General features: G+C 39.1%; 1 long non-coding RNA gene across 1 annotated transcript; it reads left to right on the plus strand.

Moving 5' to 3' along the window:
- Window positions 1-13,722: 13,722 nt before the first annotated feature.
- LOC309845025 lies at window positions 13,723-15,564 on the plus strand. The gene is made up of 2 exons (XR_014300993.1): window positions 13,723-14,282; window positions 14,405-15,564. It is a non-coding gene; the product is annotated as an uncharacterized lncRNA (long non-coding RNA).
- Window positions 15,565-15,980: the final 416 nt, after the last annotated feature.

Genomic DNA, 15,980 nt, shown 5'->3' on the forward strand with positions numbered 1-15,980 from the left:
ATGATTTTACATGAAATTTTAAACATCCATTTTACAGAATATTAGGCAATGAAAAAGACAGAGTTACAAGCTGGAGGAAATACCTGCGACATCCTGTTAAGTGAGGAAGATCCCATCTCAGGAGCACCCAAATGGCTCAGTTGGTTAAGCATCTGCTTTCAGCTCAGGTCATGATTCTAGGATCCTGGGATCCAGCCCCAAATTGGGTTCCCTGATCAATGGGATCATGCTTCTGTCTCTCCTTCTGCCTCTTCCTCAGCAGCTTCCCCTGACTATGCTTTCTCTCTCTCTCTGTTAAATAAATAAAATCTTAAAAGAAGAAGAAGAGAAATTTCATCTCAGATTATGTTCATAGCATGATCTTATTTTTTTTAAGAACCCTATAATTACTGTAAATGTATATCTTTCTATGGGTATGAGAGGCATGAAAATATGAGGGTGAGAGAATCTTCTGGAACAGGCTAGGACTGGCAGGGATTGTTAGCATATGCAAGAATGCAAGCTTTTTACAAAGTTACATCTTGACCTTAATTGACACCAAGGAAGCATGCATTGATTATGAAATAAAAAGTCCAATAGGAACAGATTTTTAAAACTGTTTTTCTTTAACAGTGGCTGATTTTTACATTCACTCTCCCAAAGCCCATTGATTTTGAGGAAACCTATTGAAAAGATGTCTCCAGGCACGCAACGGTGAAGCTGTTTGTCCTGTTTAGTAATCAAACCTCTGACCGTGGTCTCAATAGCACAGAACTTCAACTGAACTAGTAGTGTTACACCCTGTTTACAACACAATCATAGCAAACACAGGATCAGCTTGCAAGTTAAACAAACATACACTGATAGAGGATCACATACTTCCTCAATTAACCATGATTGAATAATGTTAGCTTTTTAATTCATAAAAATGATCATACTTGGATTTCACTAGAGTGCGAAGCTGGAACTATAAAATCTGAACCTCAGATATAATAAAGGTAATTGCTTTTTTCCCACTGATATTCCGGGTTTTCTTTAAAATGTGGGTTTGATGTCATTTAAGCCATATCTGCTATTGTCACAACAGCTTATAGGTTTAGATTAGTAAAGCCTTTGAAATATGACTCTGCTCAGCAGAAAGGAATCCGTAGCACTTGGCATAGAGATTATAATCTTTGGCCTTCCTGTGGCAAGATTTACAACTGTGACCTTAGGCTCTATTTCTTTTGGAGTGTAGTCACTTTAAGTTACCGGTGATGATTGCTTTGAGTTACTAGGTCAGCGTGAATTGCCTAATATAATGTCAGATTCGTGCTTCCCGAGGGCTGGGCAGTATTAGGGACATGTAACAAAGTGAATTTTAATGTCTGCAGAAGGCAGAGCTCTGATATATGAGCCACCTCAGCAACAATTAATTTCCACGGCAAGAGATTTTAACACCAGCTCCTAACGTCTTCCATACTACCCACCCTTTATTTCATGAAGTATTATGAGCTCACTTTTCATTAGGTGACATAGTCTGAGATTACCCAGTTAAAGAGACAAAAAGAAAAGAAAGAAAAGCGAGCTCTACCTCAGGGCCAGCCTTTTCCTGGAAATGTGAAAAAGAGGTGGTTGTATCAGGGATGACGGAACGCTGAAAATAATGCCCTCCCATCCTAGGAACTCATCACTACCTAGAAATTGAACCGAAGTCTTCCTCACACTGCAGTTTCAAAACGAATATTGTGTTTGTTTAAAATTCATATCTATATCCGAATGGCAGGCAGTGAAAGCAGTTTGAGAGTTTGGTTCTAGCTAGTCAGACGATGACTAGTTTTCAACGGGGGAAATCCCATAGGGTATTTAAAAGTGGACCTTTCTTTGGCGCTCTGCATTTAAAAACGTTGTCAACACTAGATGGCACTCTAGGGTTGCTTTTCTAGTATGTTCCTCCAGGTCCAATGTCCTTCACCATTAATTTTCCTTTAGAAAGAGCAAACATGCTCTTTAAACAAAGGTCCCTGTAGTTGCTCTGTAGTTCTGTTTTTATATTTATAGTCATGTAATCAATATGTTGGAAGAGTAATTAATTTTTAACCTCAATCCATGGGGAGATCAAATGTTAGTGGAGTTAATGGATAGAACAGGCTTCATTATTCTAAGGTAACACTAATGATAAGGCAGAGAAGAAAGCGGAGGGTTGTAAACAATTGTGCCATCAAACACGATCATAAAGTCACAGTGCAATGTGATCACAGGAGCCTGACCTATCGCCCCTCGCCTTCAGCACATAGTAGTTTCTGCTTTTGTCCACTAGACTAAATTGAAATAGTCTCCTAACTAGTCTTTAAAAAATATTTCCTTTTCCAGTCAGTGCTGTTGGAGTTATTACTCCAGATAATCATTCGGATTTTGTTGTCCCTCTGTTTCGAAAGACTGTTGTTATTTCTCATTTCCTAGCACCTTCAAGGCCCTTTGTGATTTGAGTCCTTTACATTCCTGGAGCATGTCAGCTTCTTAGCTCTGGGGGTGCTAAGCAATTCTTTATCCATGCCATTTTTTGCATAGCTAGGTCCTATGTTTTTATAAGAGAGGTAGCAACCTAGTGCAGCTTCTATATGGCACCACATCCAGGGGCATGGAAGGTTCTGGATGGGCTCACAGGACCCATACTGACAGACTGGAAGCCAAAAAGGACAAAGAACTCACTCTCTTTTATCCTAATTATATCCTCCCATCACCCAACACTACCCTTGAATTTCTGAGCCTACTAACCATGGTCACGAGACAATAAGAAAGATATTATGTTGTAGGCAAGGGAGACTTGCAGCTGATTGTTGGCTCAGGTTCATCTTCAGTAGACACACGACTGTTTGTTCCCCAAGTATTATTATGTTTAAACTAACCTCTCTTGTTCCTTTACCAGTCTTGTACTTTCCTGACCTGACTCTGTCCAGTGAAGTATCCTCTTCCTGTCTATTCATCTGGGCCAATCCAATAGGTTCACAAAACCTTTTACAACCCTCTTCTAGCATAATGAATCTCTTTTTATACGCTGAATTCCCAAATTGCTTAATTTATATGCTTATTACAATAACTTACCACAGTTAAGATTTTTGACCTTATTTTTCTCTTTTCTAATACACATATAAATAACGGAAAGATTTGTAAATCTCTGTATTTCCTACATTGCCTAACCAAGTGCCTCATCAAATAATTTCGATCCATAAATGTTGAATGTACTGAAATTAGATAGGATAAAACCTGATCAAGGAAAAAAACAACAACAACAAAACCTGATCAAGGGACCCAGAATGGATAGCTGTGTCAGGGACAGTTCATATTTTTTGGATTAATCATTAAAAAAAGAAGATTCTTGGGCGCCTGGGTGGGTCAGTCTGTTGAGCATACAACTCTTTTTTTTTTTTTTTAAAGATTTTATTTATTTATTTGACAGACAGAGATCACAAGTAGGCAGAGAGGCAGGCAGAGAGAGAGGAGGAAGCAGGCTCCCTGCTGAGCAGAGAGCCCGATGTGGGACTTGATCCCAGGACCCTGAGATCATGACCTGAGCCAAAGGCAGCGGCTTAACCCACTGAACCACCCAGGCGCCCAAGCATACAACTCTTAATTTCGGCTTACGTCATGATCTCAGGGTCCTGGGACTGAGCCCCGTGTCGGGCTCCATTCTCAGTGGGGTGTCTGCTTGAGGATTCTCTCTCTCTTTCTCCCTCCACCACTTCCCTAGTTCATGCTCTCTCTCTCGCTAAGATAAATAAAGAAAAAACAATTTTTTTAAAGGAGACTCTTAAATGTTTTATTCCATAAAAAAATACTAGTTGATAGTGGTATTGTAGATATGTGGTAAAAGAGATTATTAGTTGCCTATCTACATCCATTCTCCCCTTCATTAAAAGAACCCTGGCATTTAGCTGGGGATATTGGGGCCAAAACTAAGGCACTATACTTCTCAGTCACCCCTTGCATCTAGGGGTAGCTCTAAGTCTACATTCTGGCCACCTATAGCAGTGGAAGGGTTCTGCGGGCCTCTTAAAAAGGTTCTAAAAGGATGTTGACTCAGCCTTTCCTCCTTCTTTCTGTAATTCAGGAAGCCATCTAGACCACAGAGGTGACCAGGAGGATAGAAGCCATTCCCTGGGATGGCAGCCAGAAAGACGGGAGCCTGGGACCCTAACAACACCTTGTAGCTTCCATACCAGCCCCAACTGCCTGTCTTCCAACTTGTTTTGTGTAAAAGAAGGAAGCTCTTATCCCATTTAAGACACAATGGTTTGGGGGTTTTCTGAGCCCAGTCCTGATACCCACTCTAGCTTAACTGTGGATGATTACTTTTTTGTATTCAGGAACTTGCTTGAAGTATAATAATGATCATAGTAAAAGCAGGAATTAAGGTGTTTAAAGTGAGCAGGCAAATGCAGGATGCATATTTTTCCAATTTAAAATGAAAGAAGAGGGGCGCCTGGGTGGCTCAGTGGGCTAAAGCCTCTGCCTTCGGTTCAGGTCATGATCTCATGGTCCTGGGATTGAGCCCCACATTGGGCTCTCTGCTCAGCGGGGAGCCTGCCCCCCCCCCGCCTGCCTCTCTGCCTACTTGTGATCTCTGTCAAATAAATAAACAAAATCTTAAAAAAATAAAATGAAAGAAGAAACACTTGGATATAATTTGTGTTGATTTATTATTATAAACTTTTGAACAATTAGAATGACATGGAATTCTTCAGAAGGATAGAGACTCATCATTGGGATTACTGTTTATGATACACATAAGTGAAAGCTTAGTGTATGACCTTTGCCCACTTCTTACATCATTTTGGATCTAGATAAATTGAGATAAAAGAAGAGCTAGGTTTTAATTCCTTTGGGCACACAGTGACTCCCTTCTTTTTAGAACCAGAGGTTGACTATATTTGAATAGTAGGAGTGAGTGAGCAAGAAAAGGGGCAGGAAAAAAAAAATGGAAGAAATCAACAATTGTTAAGTATCTTTAACCAACTAGTAGCAAAGCATACGTAATTTAAGTTTTCCATATGATAAGTTTGTATTTTATAATGATTTAAGTAACTTCTTCTCAATCTTACTTCCCTGCCCTCCACACATGTAGTGCCCTGTGGTTCCATCCTTCCTCTAACTTCTTTCCCTAGATGATCTCATCTGGCTCCATGGCTTTATACCACCAAATGTTGTTGGTTTGGTTCCTCCAAGCTTCAGATGTGCATATTCAAATGGCATTTCCAGTTCTTTGTCTAGAAGCCATCTTAAGTTGAAATGTCTGAAGCAGAACTCTTGGCTGACCTGTGGCTCGCCCAGCTTTCACACAATAGGTGGTGACACCGGCCGTCTATTTGTGTAAGCCAAAATCTAAGAGTCTAAGAGTTGCCTTTGTTCCCTTCCCTCCATATCCACAGAGTTCAAATTCATGTTTCATTCATTCTATCTGCAAAATGCATTTCAGATCTGTTTACCTATCTCTACCTTGACTGCTTCCATCCTACTTGGAGCTCACCATGATCTCATGTCAAATGTTACTCAATAGTCGCCTTGCTTCTCTCGCTTTGCTACAATCTATTTTCACTCAGCAGCTAGACTGATCTTTAAGAAACCTTGTTTAGGGGCTCCTGGGTGACTCAGTCAGATTAAGCGTCTGTCTTCAGCCCAGGTCATGATCTCAGGGTCCTGGGATCAGGCCCCACATCCAGCTTCCTGCTCATAGGGAAGTCTGCTTTTCTCTTTTATCTCCCCCAGCTTGTGCTTTTTCTCACTAGCTCTCTCTGTCCCTCTCAAATACATCAATAAAATATTAAAAAATAATAAAAATTAAAAAATCTTTTTTAATACCCTTTAGTTAAGCTTTCCACAGCTGTTAGAAATCTAGCTCGTTTGTTTATTTCTTACGTTTTCAACTTTGCTTGGTACCACGGTTCCCCACCCAGTCCAACAGATCACTGCCCTGTGGGTTTCCTGGGCCTCCAACAGGCCCTTTCCTGCCTCCGGAGACAGCCCTGGTGCCTGGTGATCTCACTGCCTCCGGGGCTCCGCACCAGCCCTGCACACTGGGGCTCATTCTCATCTTTCAGTCTCAGCTCACATTTTGCTTTCTTAGCAGGGTCTTTCCTGATTACCCTATGCCAAATAGCCATTTTAATCCTTACGTTTTATCCTATTTATTCCTTCCACAGCACTTCAAACAATTTGAAAATGATGTTTGTGTATCTATCTATACACCCGTTCTTTTTCTCGCTTTTCTTTTACTTCTTCCCTCCCTCTCTCCCTCCTTCTCTCCCTGCTTTTCCCTCTCTCCCTCCCTCTCTCTGTCTTTCTTCCTTTTTCCCTGTTTTGGAATAAATGCCCCATGGTGGCAACAATCTTGTCTAGTAGATTCCCTGCTGTGTTTTCCTTCCTTAGAACAGAGCCTATTATGTCAAAGTCTCTCACAAATATTTTAAAATTGAATAAAGGGGGACGCCTGGGTGGCTCAGTGGGTTAAACGGCTGCCTTCGGCTCAGGTCATGATCCCAGCGTCCTGGGATCGAGTCCCACATCGGGCTCCTGGCTTGGCGGGGAGCCTGCTTCTCCCTCTGCCTCTGCCTGCCTCTCTGTCTGCCTGTGCTTGCTCTCGCTTCTCTCTCTATGACAAATAAATAAAATAAAATCTTTTTAAAAAAATAAATAAAATTGAATAAAGGAAAATCCGAATTTTTCCTCTGGCAAATGGTGAGTCGTGGCAGAACGGGGATGGGAACCTGGCCCATTCTTGCTTCGAACCTTCATTCTTTCATTATAAGACCTCCTTATCAGTCAGTTAGGATTGGGTTTTTCTCTGCTATTAAAACAAGAACTGTTTTAGCTAAGTAAAATTGAAGCATTACAGTAATGATTCGTTAATTTGTGTTCCCCTCTACCCGATTTTAGTCAAACTCCACAGATGCTTTAATCATATATTTTTATTTGAATTGTTTAAATAATTATTCCAACTCTCACTTCTCTTTGCTATTGTTTGTTATTCTTTCTATGTATGAAAAACCATTTCCTTTTAAAAATAATGTTGTCCATACCCTTCTGAACTAGTTAATTTTCTTTCCAACATTTTCTTTTGGGCCATGTACATATGACCTAGCAGTAACTGCAATAATGCTGTTGTTTCAAAGGGTAGAGACCTTTTTTCTTATAAAAAAAATTGAGTGTAAAGAAAAAAAAAGGTCCCCTCATACAGTGTGGGAATGCCTGTTTTTCTTGGTAATATTTCATTTCCTTAGCAAGACTATTTTCTTCTGCTTTCCATTGTCAGCAGACGAAAAAGATACAATTAAATCAAGGAAACCTGGCAGGGCCGATTTTGGAAAATAAAATGAATTCAGTTTCTGATTTAAACAAAGAGTAATTTATTATGTTGGAAAAACACTGCCCTGATGAGATTGAAACTCAACTTATTTCATGTTAGCTCAGCACACCACTTCAGATCTGCATTTTTGTTTGTCTTTGTGAAGGGGCAGCGATTTCATCCCCAAACTTCGAACTCCAAAGAGGACGCGGAGTTGTTTAAGGGTCAGCTAGCAAGGAGCACCCAGAACCCCCGAGCTGACTCCTGGGGCCAGATTCGCGGACTTCCCCAGGTCTGAGCCCGCTGATTCTAAGTATGGATCTCTGCAAACAGTTCCAGCAATTATGCTGGAGCAAAGGAAGTGTTGGGGTTGGATAGAGGAAATTTTATTTCATACATCAGATGAATTCTAAGGAGATTTTTGAAATAAAAAAAAAAATATTTGGATGGATCTAATAACCATAATAATAGCTCTACTTGTATAAAACCTTATTATATTATTAAAGATTTACAGCTAGCATTGTGACTATAATTATCCTCATACTTTAAGGGAAGAATAATACAAGTTGAAAAGATTGAGTGACACTGAAAGTCACACAAGCAGTAGAGTCAGACTGGACTACGGCCCCATTGTTCCTAACATCTAGGCTGGTACTACTAAAAAGCATGAAGAAAACCAGCATCTGTTTTCCCGGCTTTTGCTTTCATATATTTCTGGATTATGCCAAACTTTGGAGCAGTTTGGGGGGTACTTTTATTGTAGTGTCTTCCACATTGAATCTTCCTGTGGAGCAAAGTAGGTTATGAATGATGATGAAGATGGTGATGATGATGATGATGATGATAAAGCCAAGCTCTCCAGAAATCCACTTATTGAGAGCTATGCATACACTGTTTCATTCCGTCCTCAAGCAATGTTATGAGGAAGTCACCACTTGCATTTCCACATTCTCCATGTGGAGACTGAGGCTTAGAAAGGTTGAGCAACTTGTCCAAAATCCCGCTGTTGAGTGGTGGCAATGATTCAAACCGACAGTGTCCATTCCCAAAGTATGTTCCCCTAACCTCTACACTATAGCACTAACCAGAATGAGTGGAAAAGATGGGCCCACTGGGTCACTAGGCACTTTGTTATGGCTGGATTAAGTCAGTAATACGATGTCAGCTGATTCAGGTTTCCACATGTGGCTCCTTATGTAACGGACAAAATTAGGTTGGGTGGGCTCCTGCCAAAAAGACAGTTGGAGTGAAGCAAAATAACTTGCTACAGTAAACAACCCATCTCTGTGGTGTACGTTTGCCACACGTTAAGTACAGTTCCAGTCACTTAAAACTTGTCTGTCAGCTGAAATTCTGAAAATGATCCCTTACAGAATGCTGTGTATCAGGAATGGGTGATTTATTTTTATTACCTTAGTTAAAATCCTGTATAATTTCCAAGCTGGTTAGGTTGGAATATTGCAAAAGAGAACTAGAATTTTAGAAAAGTATATTATTTTGCTGATTTTTTAAAGTATTTCGATTCTGCTTTGTTCCACAGAACTAAGCAAATCTGTTCCTTTTTTAAAATTAAAATAATTTTTTTGAAGATTTTATTTATTTATTTGACACACAGAGAAAGATCACAAGTAGGCAGAGAGGCAGGCAGAGAGAGAGAGGGAAGCAAGCTCCCCGCTGAGCAGAGAGGCCCATGCGGGACTCAATCCCAGGACCCTGAGATCATAACCTGAGCCGGAGGCAGAGGCTTAACCCACCGAGCCACCCAGGCGCCCAGATCTGTTCCTTTAATTTTTGTATGAAAAGAACACAATTTCAATCTTCTATTTAGATAGAACTTGAGAAAATATTTAAGTAATATCAGTTTGAAGGGACACCAAATTTTAAGTCAGGTTGGGTGAAGGCAGTGGCCCAAATGACTTAGTTTAGACCTGTTTTTATAGCTTATATCAGAAGGGGGCTATCTTTGGTGGAAGTTCAAAGTCACAAAGGTAGAGAGATAATCTCTCAGGAGATGAGGATGAACAACCATTTGGTCCATAAAATGGAGGCTTTTGAAGGATGCCCTAAAAGTGTCTGGCTTAGTTTAGAACTGAAGCAAGGTGGAAATTTCTGGAAGAATATACAAGAAAGTGTTCATTGTTTACTTTTGGGAAGCAAGGATGGAGGGTGTGAGAGAGTGGTCAGAAGCGATTTCCTGATTTCTACTTTATACCTTTTTGCCTAAAATTTTTTTCCATGAGGATATATACTATAAATAAAACAAAACAAGACATAACAACATAAAGAATTGATGCAGGGAACATCTAGGAATGGGTATAGGTTTTCAAGCTGGAGAACGATGTAATCAGATATATTATAGAGTTTTGGCAGGCTGGTTTGGGATTAAAAGGAACAGTCAATATGGAGAGGACAGAATGGGGAGGCCAATTGTTAGAATTATCTTGGAATAAGATGTTGTGTAATGACTTTCTAAGCCAAATATAACTTGGAGACAATAATCTAAAGCCCACGTGGAGAATCTACTTCTTCCCATCATGGTATTTAAAATAAATGATTCAAAGCAATCATAATTTTAAATGTGATACACCTGCACTAGAGGAGGTTTTATTTTCATTAACAGGTTAATTCTGTCAATAAAACAATCCGTAAATCAACATATCCCCAGAGGAAAAGTGGGAGATAGATGTATAAAAGAAAAAATGGTAAAGGATGCATATCTTTTTTCTGAATTGCAAATGAATAAAAAAGTAAGAGTAGCACATGGCACACTTTTGTGTGTAGCTTTTTTTTTTTTTATCCCTGTGAATCAACCACGCTTCGTGGTGACAGCCCTGATTCTTACCTTCTGTCATTTTAAGCATTTGTTTGCTAAACAAACAGCATTTCATTAGGCAAGACCAATTCCTGAGAGGATTACCTGAGCCCATTAGCCACCAGACAGTCATTAATTCCTGTGACGGGTCCTGGGATGAGATCATTACTATCATCACTATTATTTTTACCAACTAAGTTCATTTTCAGAAACAGTATCTGTGTAGTTATAACACTGGATATTTTCTTTCTGAAATATGTTTGGTTAGTATCTCTGGGACAGTGACTTCTTGCTTTCCCCACGTGTTTTCACAGACCCTTCGGCTACCACCAAAGATAATTTAAATTCTCCATGTTTTAATTCTCTAAGTCCAACAAAAAATTAGAAACAGCTTGCAAGAGTATTCTGATAGGATACTTGGGTTTCTCTGTAATTTTTCTTTATCGGGACTTCTGAAATAATGTCTGCCGATCATGTGACTGACTTCAGACATGTGTGGCAGGACTTCACAAAGGCTCTGAATTCAGCATTTCTTGTTTACAAGAACTGTTGCCCCTGATAAAGATGGGGGTTGTCTAGTACAGTTCTACAGCAGGAGAGGCCCAGTGACTATAATGGAAAGAACAGATGTCCCCGAGAACATAGGGGCAAACGTCAGTGACGGTTTCAGCTGGCAGAGAGCAGTCTGTCAATTACCACTTCCAATACTTTCAGAATTAGAGACGGAAAGAAAACTCATAAGACAACTGTGAAAATTATAAACAACCAAGAAAGGTAAATGAAATATTGTTCTTAAAAATTCCAGGCTGCCCAATAAAAGTAGGAACCGGTATTATAGGTCTCAGAGACCATGATGGGGAACACAAATGGCTTGGGGAGTCAGTGAAAAACAGTTCTGACATGTTTGGATGCCAAAGATTTTTAAAGTTGATCTCTTTTGGCCTGGTAAGATTTTATGCATTTTTGTCGTTCCAACCCAGAGGTCCAAGGATTAGTGGATGTTTTTGCCAGCCTGGAGTTCATGTGGTGAAAAGAATGTACGCATGTGACAATGAAAAAGTGAACACATAAAGACAAAGGGCTTCTTTTCAAGAAAAGGATAAAAATTAGTTATCATTGTAGTCTGGATCCAGAGCTTCAATATAATGTTCAATTAGAGCTAGTTTAGTTAAACATTCTGTTTATCCTTCCTAAATATGTCCAGTCCCATTTCAGAATTGCTCCTTTAACACTAACTGGTTTTCAGAATGCTTAGCCAGGTAGGGTTTTACTGCCCAGGAGAAAAGGACATGAGCCCTACTCTATATTAGTCTATAAGGGGAATTACCTCTTCAGTAAAAAAAAAAAAAAAAAAAAAACAAAATAATAATAATAACAATAATAATAATAAAAGGATTAGGAGCCATTTGAATGTTTGGATGCTAATTTTATATGGGACTAATTAACTAATTCATATCAGTTTTTTAAAAACCTATACTTTTTATTGGTAAGAAGAGTAACACATTTATCAGAATAGATCAGAAGCACACAATGGAAAAAAGGAAGGCAAAATCCTTGTTTCCAGCATTTGTTAAATATTTGCCTTGAAGCCAGCACAGTAACTACTCACATGACAGGATAGTAAGTTCTATTAATGATGGGCTTTTCATTACCATAGATATGCTTTTGCAATTTTCCTAGATTTCTGCTCCCAGGTCACATGGTAAGTCAATAGTAGTTATAAACCTCTCAGCATTGTGATCAATACCTTAGGCTGACGTAATCTAGACCTCTGGTATAATTTACAACAGAGGACAGTTTGGGCAAGCCTCTGTTTTATTACTTTCAATTCACCAACTGAAATATTTCACCGGTTTATGACTGAACTTATTTCCAATTTTTGATAGATAGGGAATTGAGATAGCCTTGAAGAAAAATGACAACTATGAAAAGGAAAACCATTTTATGGAATTATAAGCAATAAGCATTTATTACTTTGGGGCATAATGTCTGTGTACCTATCTCCTGAAATTGTCTAAATTGTATAGTTAACTTGTATGTCTAGTCATCCAGATGGATTACAATATTAATGAAGTATTCGTTATCTTCCAAACACTCATCATATAACTAAAACAATACTGTACTTAGCCCACTTTTTCCTGAATCTGAACAATCATTAACCATCCATTCGAGCAAACAAAGAACAGTAATAATCTCTAGACATGAATTGTGACTCCTGTCATTGTGCCTTTGTGAAACTTTCCTGTAGTTTAGACAGATTATTTTTTTTAATGTCTGTTGTATATTCTAGGTTCAAAGACTAAACAAGAAAAAAGGAAATTAGTCATTAGAGAAGTGATCAAATAAATAGCAGGGAATTTAAAGAAAGAAGAAGGGGTAGAGGTATTCTTCAGGTGTCTGGCATTAGGAGGAAAGGAGCTACCATTTTGTCACGATCTTGTCACCCTTCTCATGACCTGCCCCCACCCACCCCACACTGCCACATCAATTCTCAAGGATAAGGTGAAGTCACAGCTCTGCGTCTACCGTATAAAGCAGGTATGAGGTGTGTAGGGACAGGATTTGGAGTTAAATATCTATAAGGTCCCCCTTCAGGCTTAATTTCCCTTTTCAGTCAACCACAGGTTACCTTTACATGGGCTCTTATTGTCCGATACTGAAGAAAATAATATTATAATTAATGAGCAACTACGGTGTACTAGGTACCTTTCCATATTATTTTTTGTCTTTAAACAACTTCATGAAGGAAGTAGGGTTAGCTTATTTGAGAGATTTTCAGTATTTTGCCCAAGATAGGTCAGAGTTTGGTTTATTTGCCTAGAAGGCTTCACTTTGGAATGTTCAAACTGTGATTTCATACTATATTACAAAGCTACAGCAATCAAAACAGTATGGTAGGGCGCCTGGGTGGCTCAGTGGGTTAAGTCGCTGCCTTCGGCTCAGGTCATGATCTCAGGGTCCTGGGATCAAGTCCCGCATCGGGCTCTCTGCTCAGCAGGGAGCCTGCTTCCCTCTCTCTCTCTCTCTGCCTGCCTTTCTCTCTGTTTACTTGTGATCTCTGTCAAATAAATAAAATCTTAAAAAAAAAAACCACCAGTATGGTATTGGATAAAAACAGACACATCAATCAGTGGAACAGAGTAGAGGGCTCAGAAATAAACCAATGCATATATGGTCAATTAATTTACAACATAGGAGCCAAGAATATACAATGGGGAAAGGACAATTTTTTCAATAAATGGTGTTGAGAAAACCAAATAGCCACATGTAAAAGAAGGAAACTGACTACCATCTTACACCATACACAATAATTAACTCAAAATGAATTAAGGACTTGAACATAAAATCTGAACCCATAAACTCCTAAAAGAAAACATAGGCAGTAAACTCTTTGATATAGGTTTGGCAATGATTTTTTGAGTCTTCATGCCTAAAGCAATGGCAACAAAAGCAAAAATAAGTGGGCCTACATTAAACTAAAAAGCTTCTGCACAGGGGTACCTAGGTGGCTCAGTTGACTGAGTATCTGGTCCTTGATTTCAGCTCAGGGTCTTGGGACTGAGCCCCATGTTGGGCTGTGTTGAGCATAGAGCCTGCTTGGGATTCTCTCTCTCTCTCCACCCTCCCCAGCTTGTGCATGCACAAGGACACACACTCTTTCTCTCTTTCAAAAACAAACAAGTAAACAAACAAGTGTCTGCACAGCAAAGGAAGCCACCAACAAAACAAAAAGTCAAGCTATAGAAAGAGAAAATATTTGCAAATCATTTATTTGATAAGGGGTCAATATCCAAAATATATAAAGAATTCAACCATTCAATAGCCCCCCCACCCCAAAAAATTAAAAAACGGCAGAGGATCTGAAAAGACATTTTCCCAAAGATAGATAGATGGCTAACAAGACACATGAAACGATGCTCAACATCACTAATAATCAGGGAAACAAAAATCAAAACCATAATGAGATATCACCTTACGCATTAGAACGGCTGTTCTCAAAAAGACAAAAAACAAGTGTTGATAAGGATATGGAGAAAAGGAAACCCTTGTGTGTTGTTGTTGGAAATGTAAATTGGAAAACAGTATGGAGGTTCTTCAAAAAATTAAAAATAGAACTACCTTTTGATTCAGTAACTTAACTTCTGGATATCTATCCAAAAGCAAAATTTGGTAAAGGAAGATCCTTTTATCCTTCTTCCTAGAAAGGTCCTACCCTCCCCAGGCACTGTTCACCAATATCATGCTACATCAGTAATAACAGCATCTGTGGTGGTTTAAAGTGATATAAAGAGCCTCTAATAACTCAAAAAAGATATATACATGTTCATTGCAGTATCACACACAAAAGCCAAGATATAGAAACCACTTTAGTGCCCATTCATAGATGAATGGATAAAGAAAATCTGGTATAGATATATAATGGACTATTATTCAGCTACAAAAAAAGCAAATCTTGCCATTTGCCACAACATGGGTGGACCTTGAGGGTATCATGCTAAGTGAAGTCAGACAGAGAATAAATACCATATTATCTTATTTATATGTGGAATCTCTAAAACAAACAAACAAACAAAAAACCCCCAAACTCACAGAAACCAAAGAACAACAACAACAAAAAAAAAACCCTATGCTCATAGATTTGAAGAACAGATTCATGGTAGTCGCAGGTGGGAGATAAGATTGGGAGAAATGGGTGAAGGAGGTCCAAAGACACAAACTTTCACTTACAAGCTGTGATGGCTCTTCAAAATAGTTTACAGATCTGAGAAATGTATAGTTAACATATGTACCAGTTGTGTAATTTTGTCTCCATTAAATTCCTTGGGAGTGGGAATTCTTAGATCTCCATTACCTCGTACATGTGTTTGACACTTGTAGCTGCTCAATAAATATTAGTTGAATTAAGCGAAATACTAATCAGTTTCTTTCATATAATGCTAACTTGTTTTTTGAACCAAATTGGGTAGGTTAATAATGTAAGACGTTTGTGAACATTTGATGTGTTTTACAGGTTGTATGTTCCTTCTCTGTGTTTCTTTAAGGATGTAATCTGCTATGTAGGTCAAAAAGAACAAAAATATAATTGATGCCTACATGGTGGAGTGAAAAATCCTGTAATTAAAAATTCAGAGTGGGGCACCTGGATGGCGCAGTGGGTTAAGCCTCTGCCTTCAGCTCAGGTCATGATCTCAGCATCCTGAGATCAAGCCGGGCATCGGGCTCTCTGCTCAGCAGGGAGCCCGCTTCCCCCACCCCCGCCTGCCTCTCTGTCTACTTGTGGTCTCTTTCTGTCCAATAAATAAATCTTAAAAAAAAAAAAAAATTCAGAGTATCAGGGTGGCTCAGTCAGTTGGGTGTCTTACTCTTGATCCCAGGGTCGTGAATTCAAGCCCTGTGTTAGGCTCCACACTGGGCATGGAGCCTATTTAAAAAAAAAAAAAAATAATAATAATCAGAGCATCAAGCAAAATTTGGTAAAGGAAGATCCTTTTATCCTTCTTCCTAGAAAGGTCCTACCCTCCCCAGGCACTGTTCACCAATATCATGCTACATCAGTAATAACAGCATCTGTGGTGGTTTAAAGTGATCAAGGACAGGAAAATCTGGCTTCAGTTCAGCACTTATTTCAGAATCTACTAAGTGCCAGATACTAGGAATACAAAGACGAGAAGTTCTTATCCTTCAGGAGCATGGAGTCTGACTAAATTTCTTATAGAAGTGCATTTTTTGGCTGGGAGGGAGTTTGGCTTTGTACAAGGAGTGAATTCTCTCATAAAGGATCAGCCCCCATGTATGTTGCAGGCACCAGTTTAATTTTGGGTCTTTTGTGAAATCAGATTGCTCCAAAGTGCCATATGATTTTTAGAT

The sequence above is a fragment of the Mustela nivalis genome (assembly GCF_964662115.1).
Source record: "Mustela nivalis genome assembly, chromosome: 12".
In the NCBI taxonomy this organism is placed as follows: domain Eukaryota; kingdom Metazoa; phylum Chordata; class Mammalia; order Carnivora; family Mustelidae; genus Mustela; species Mustela nivalis.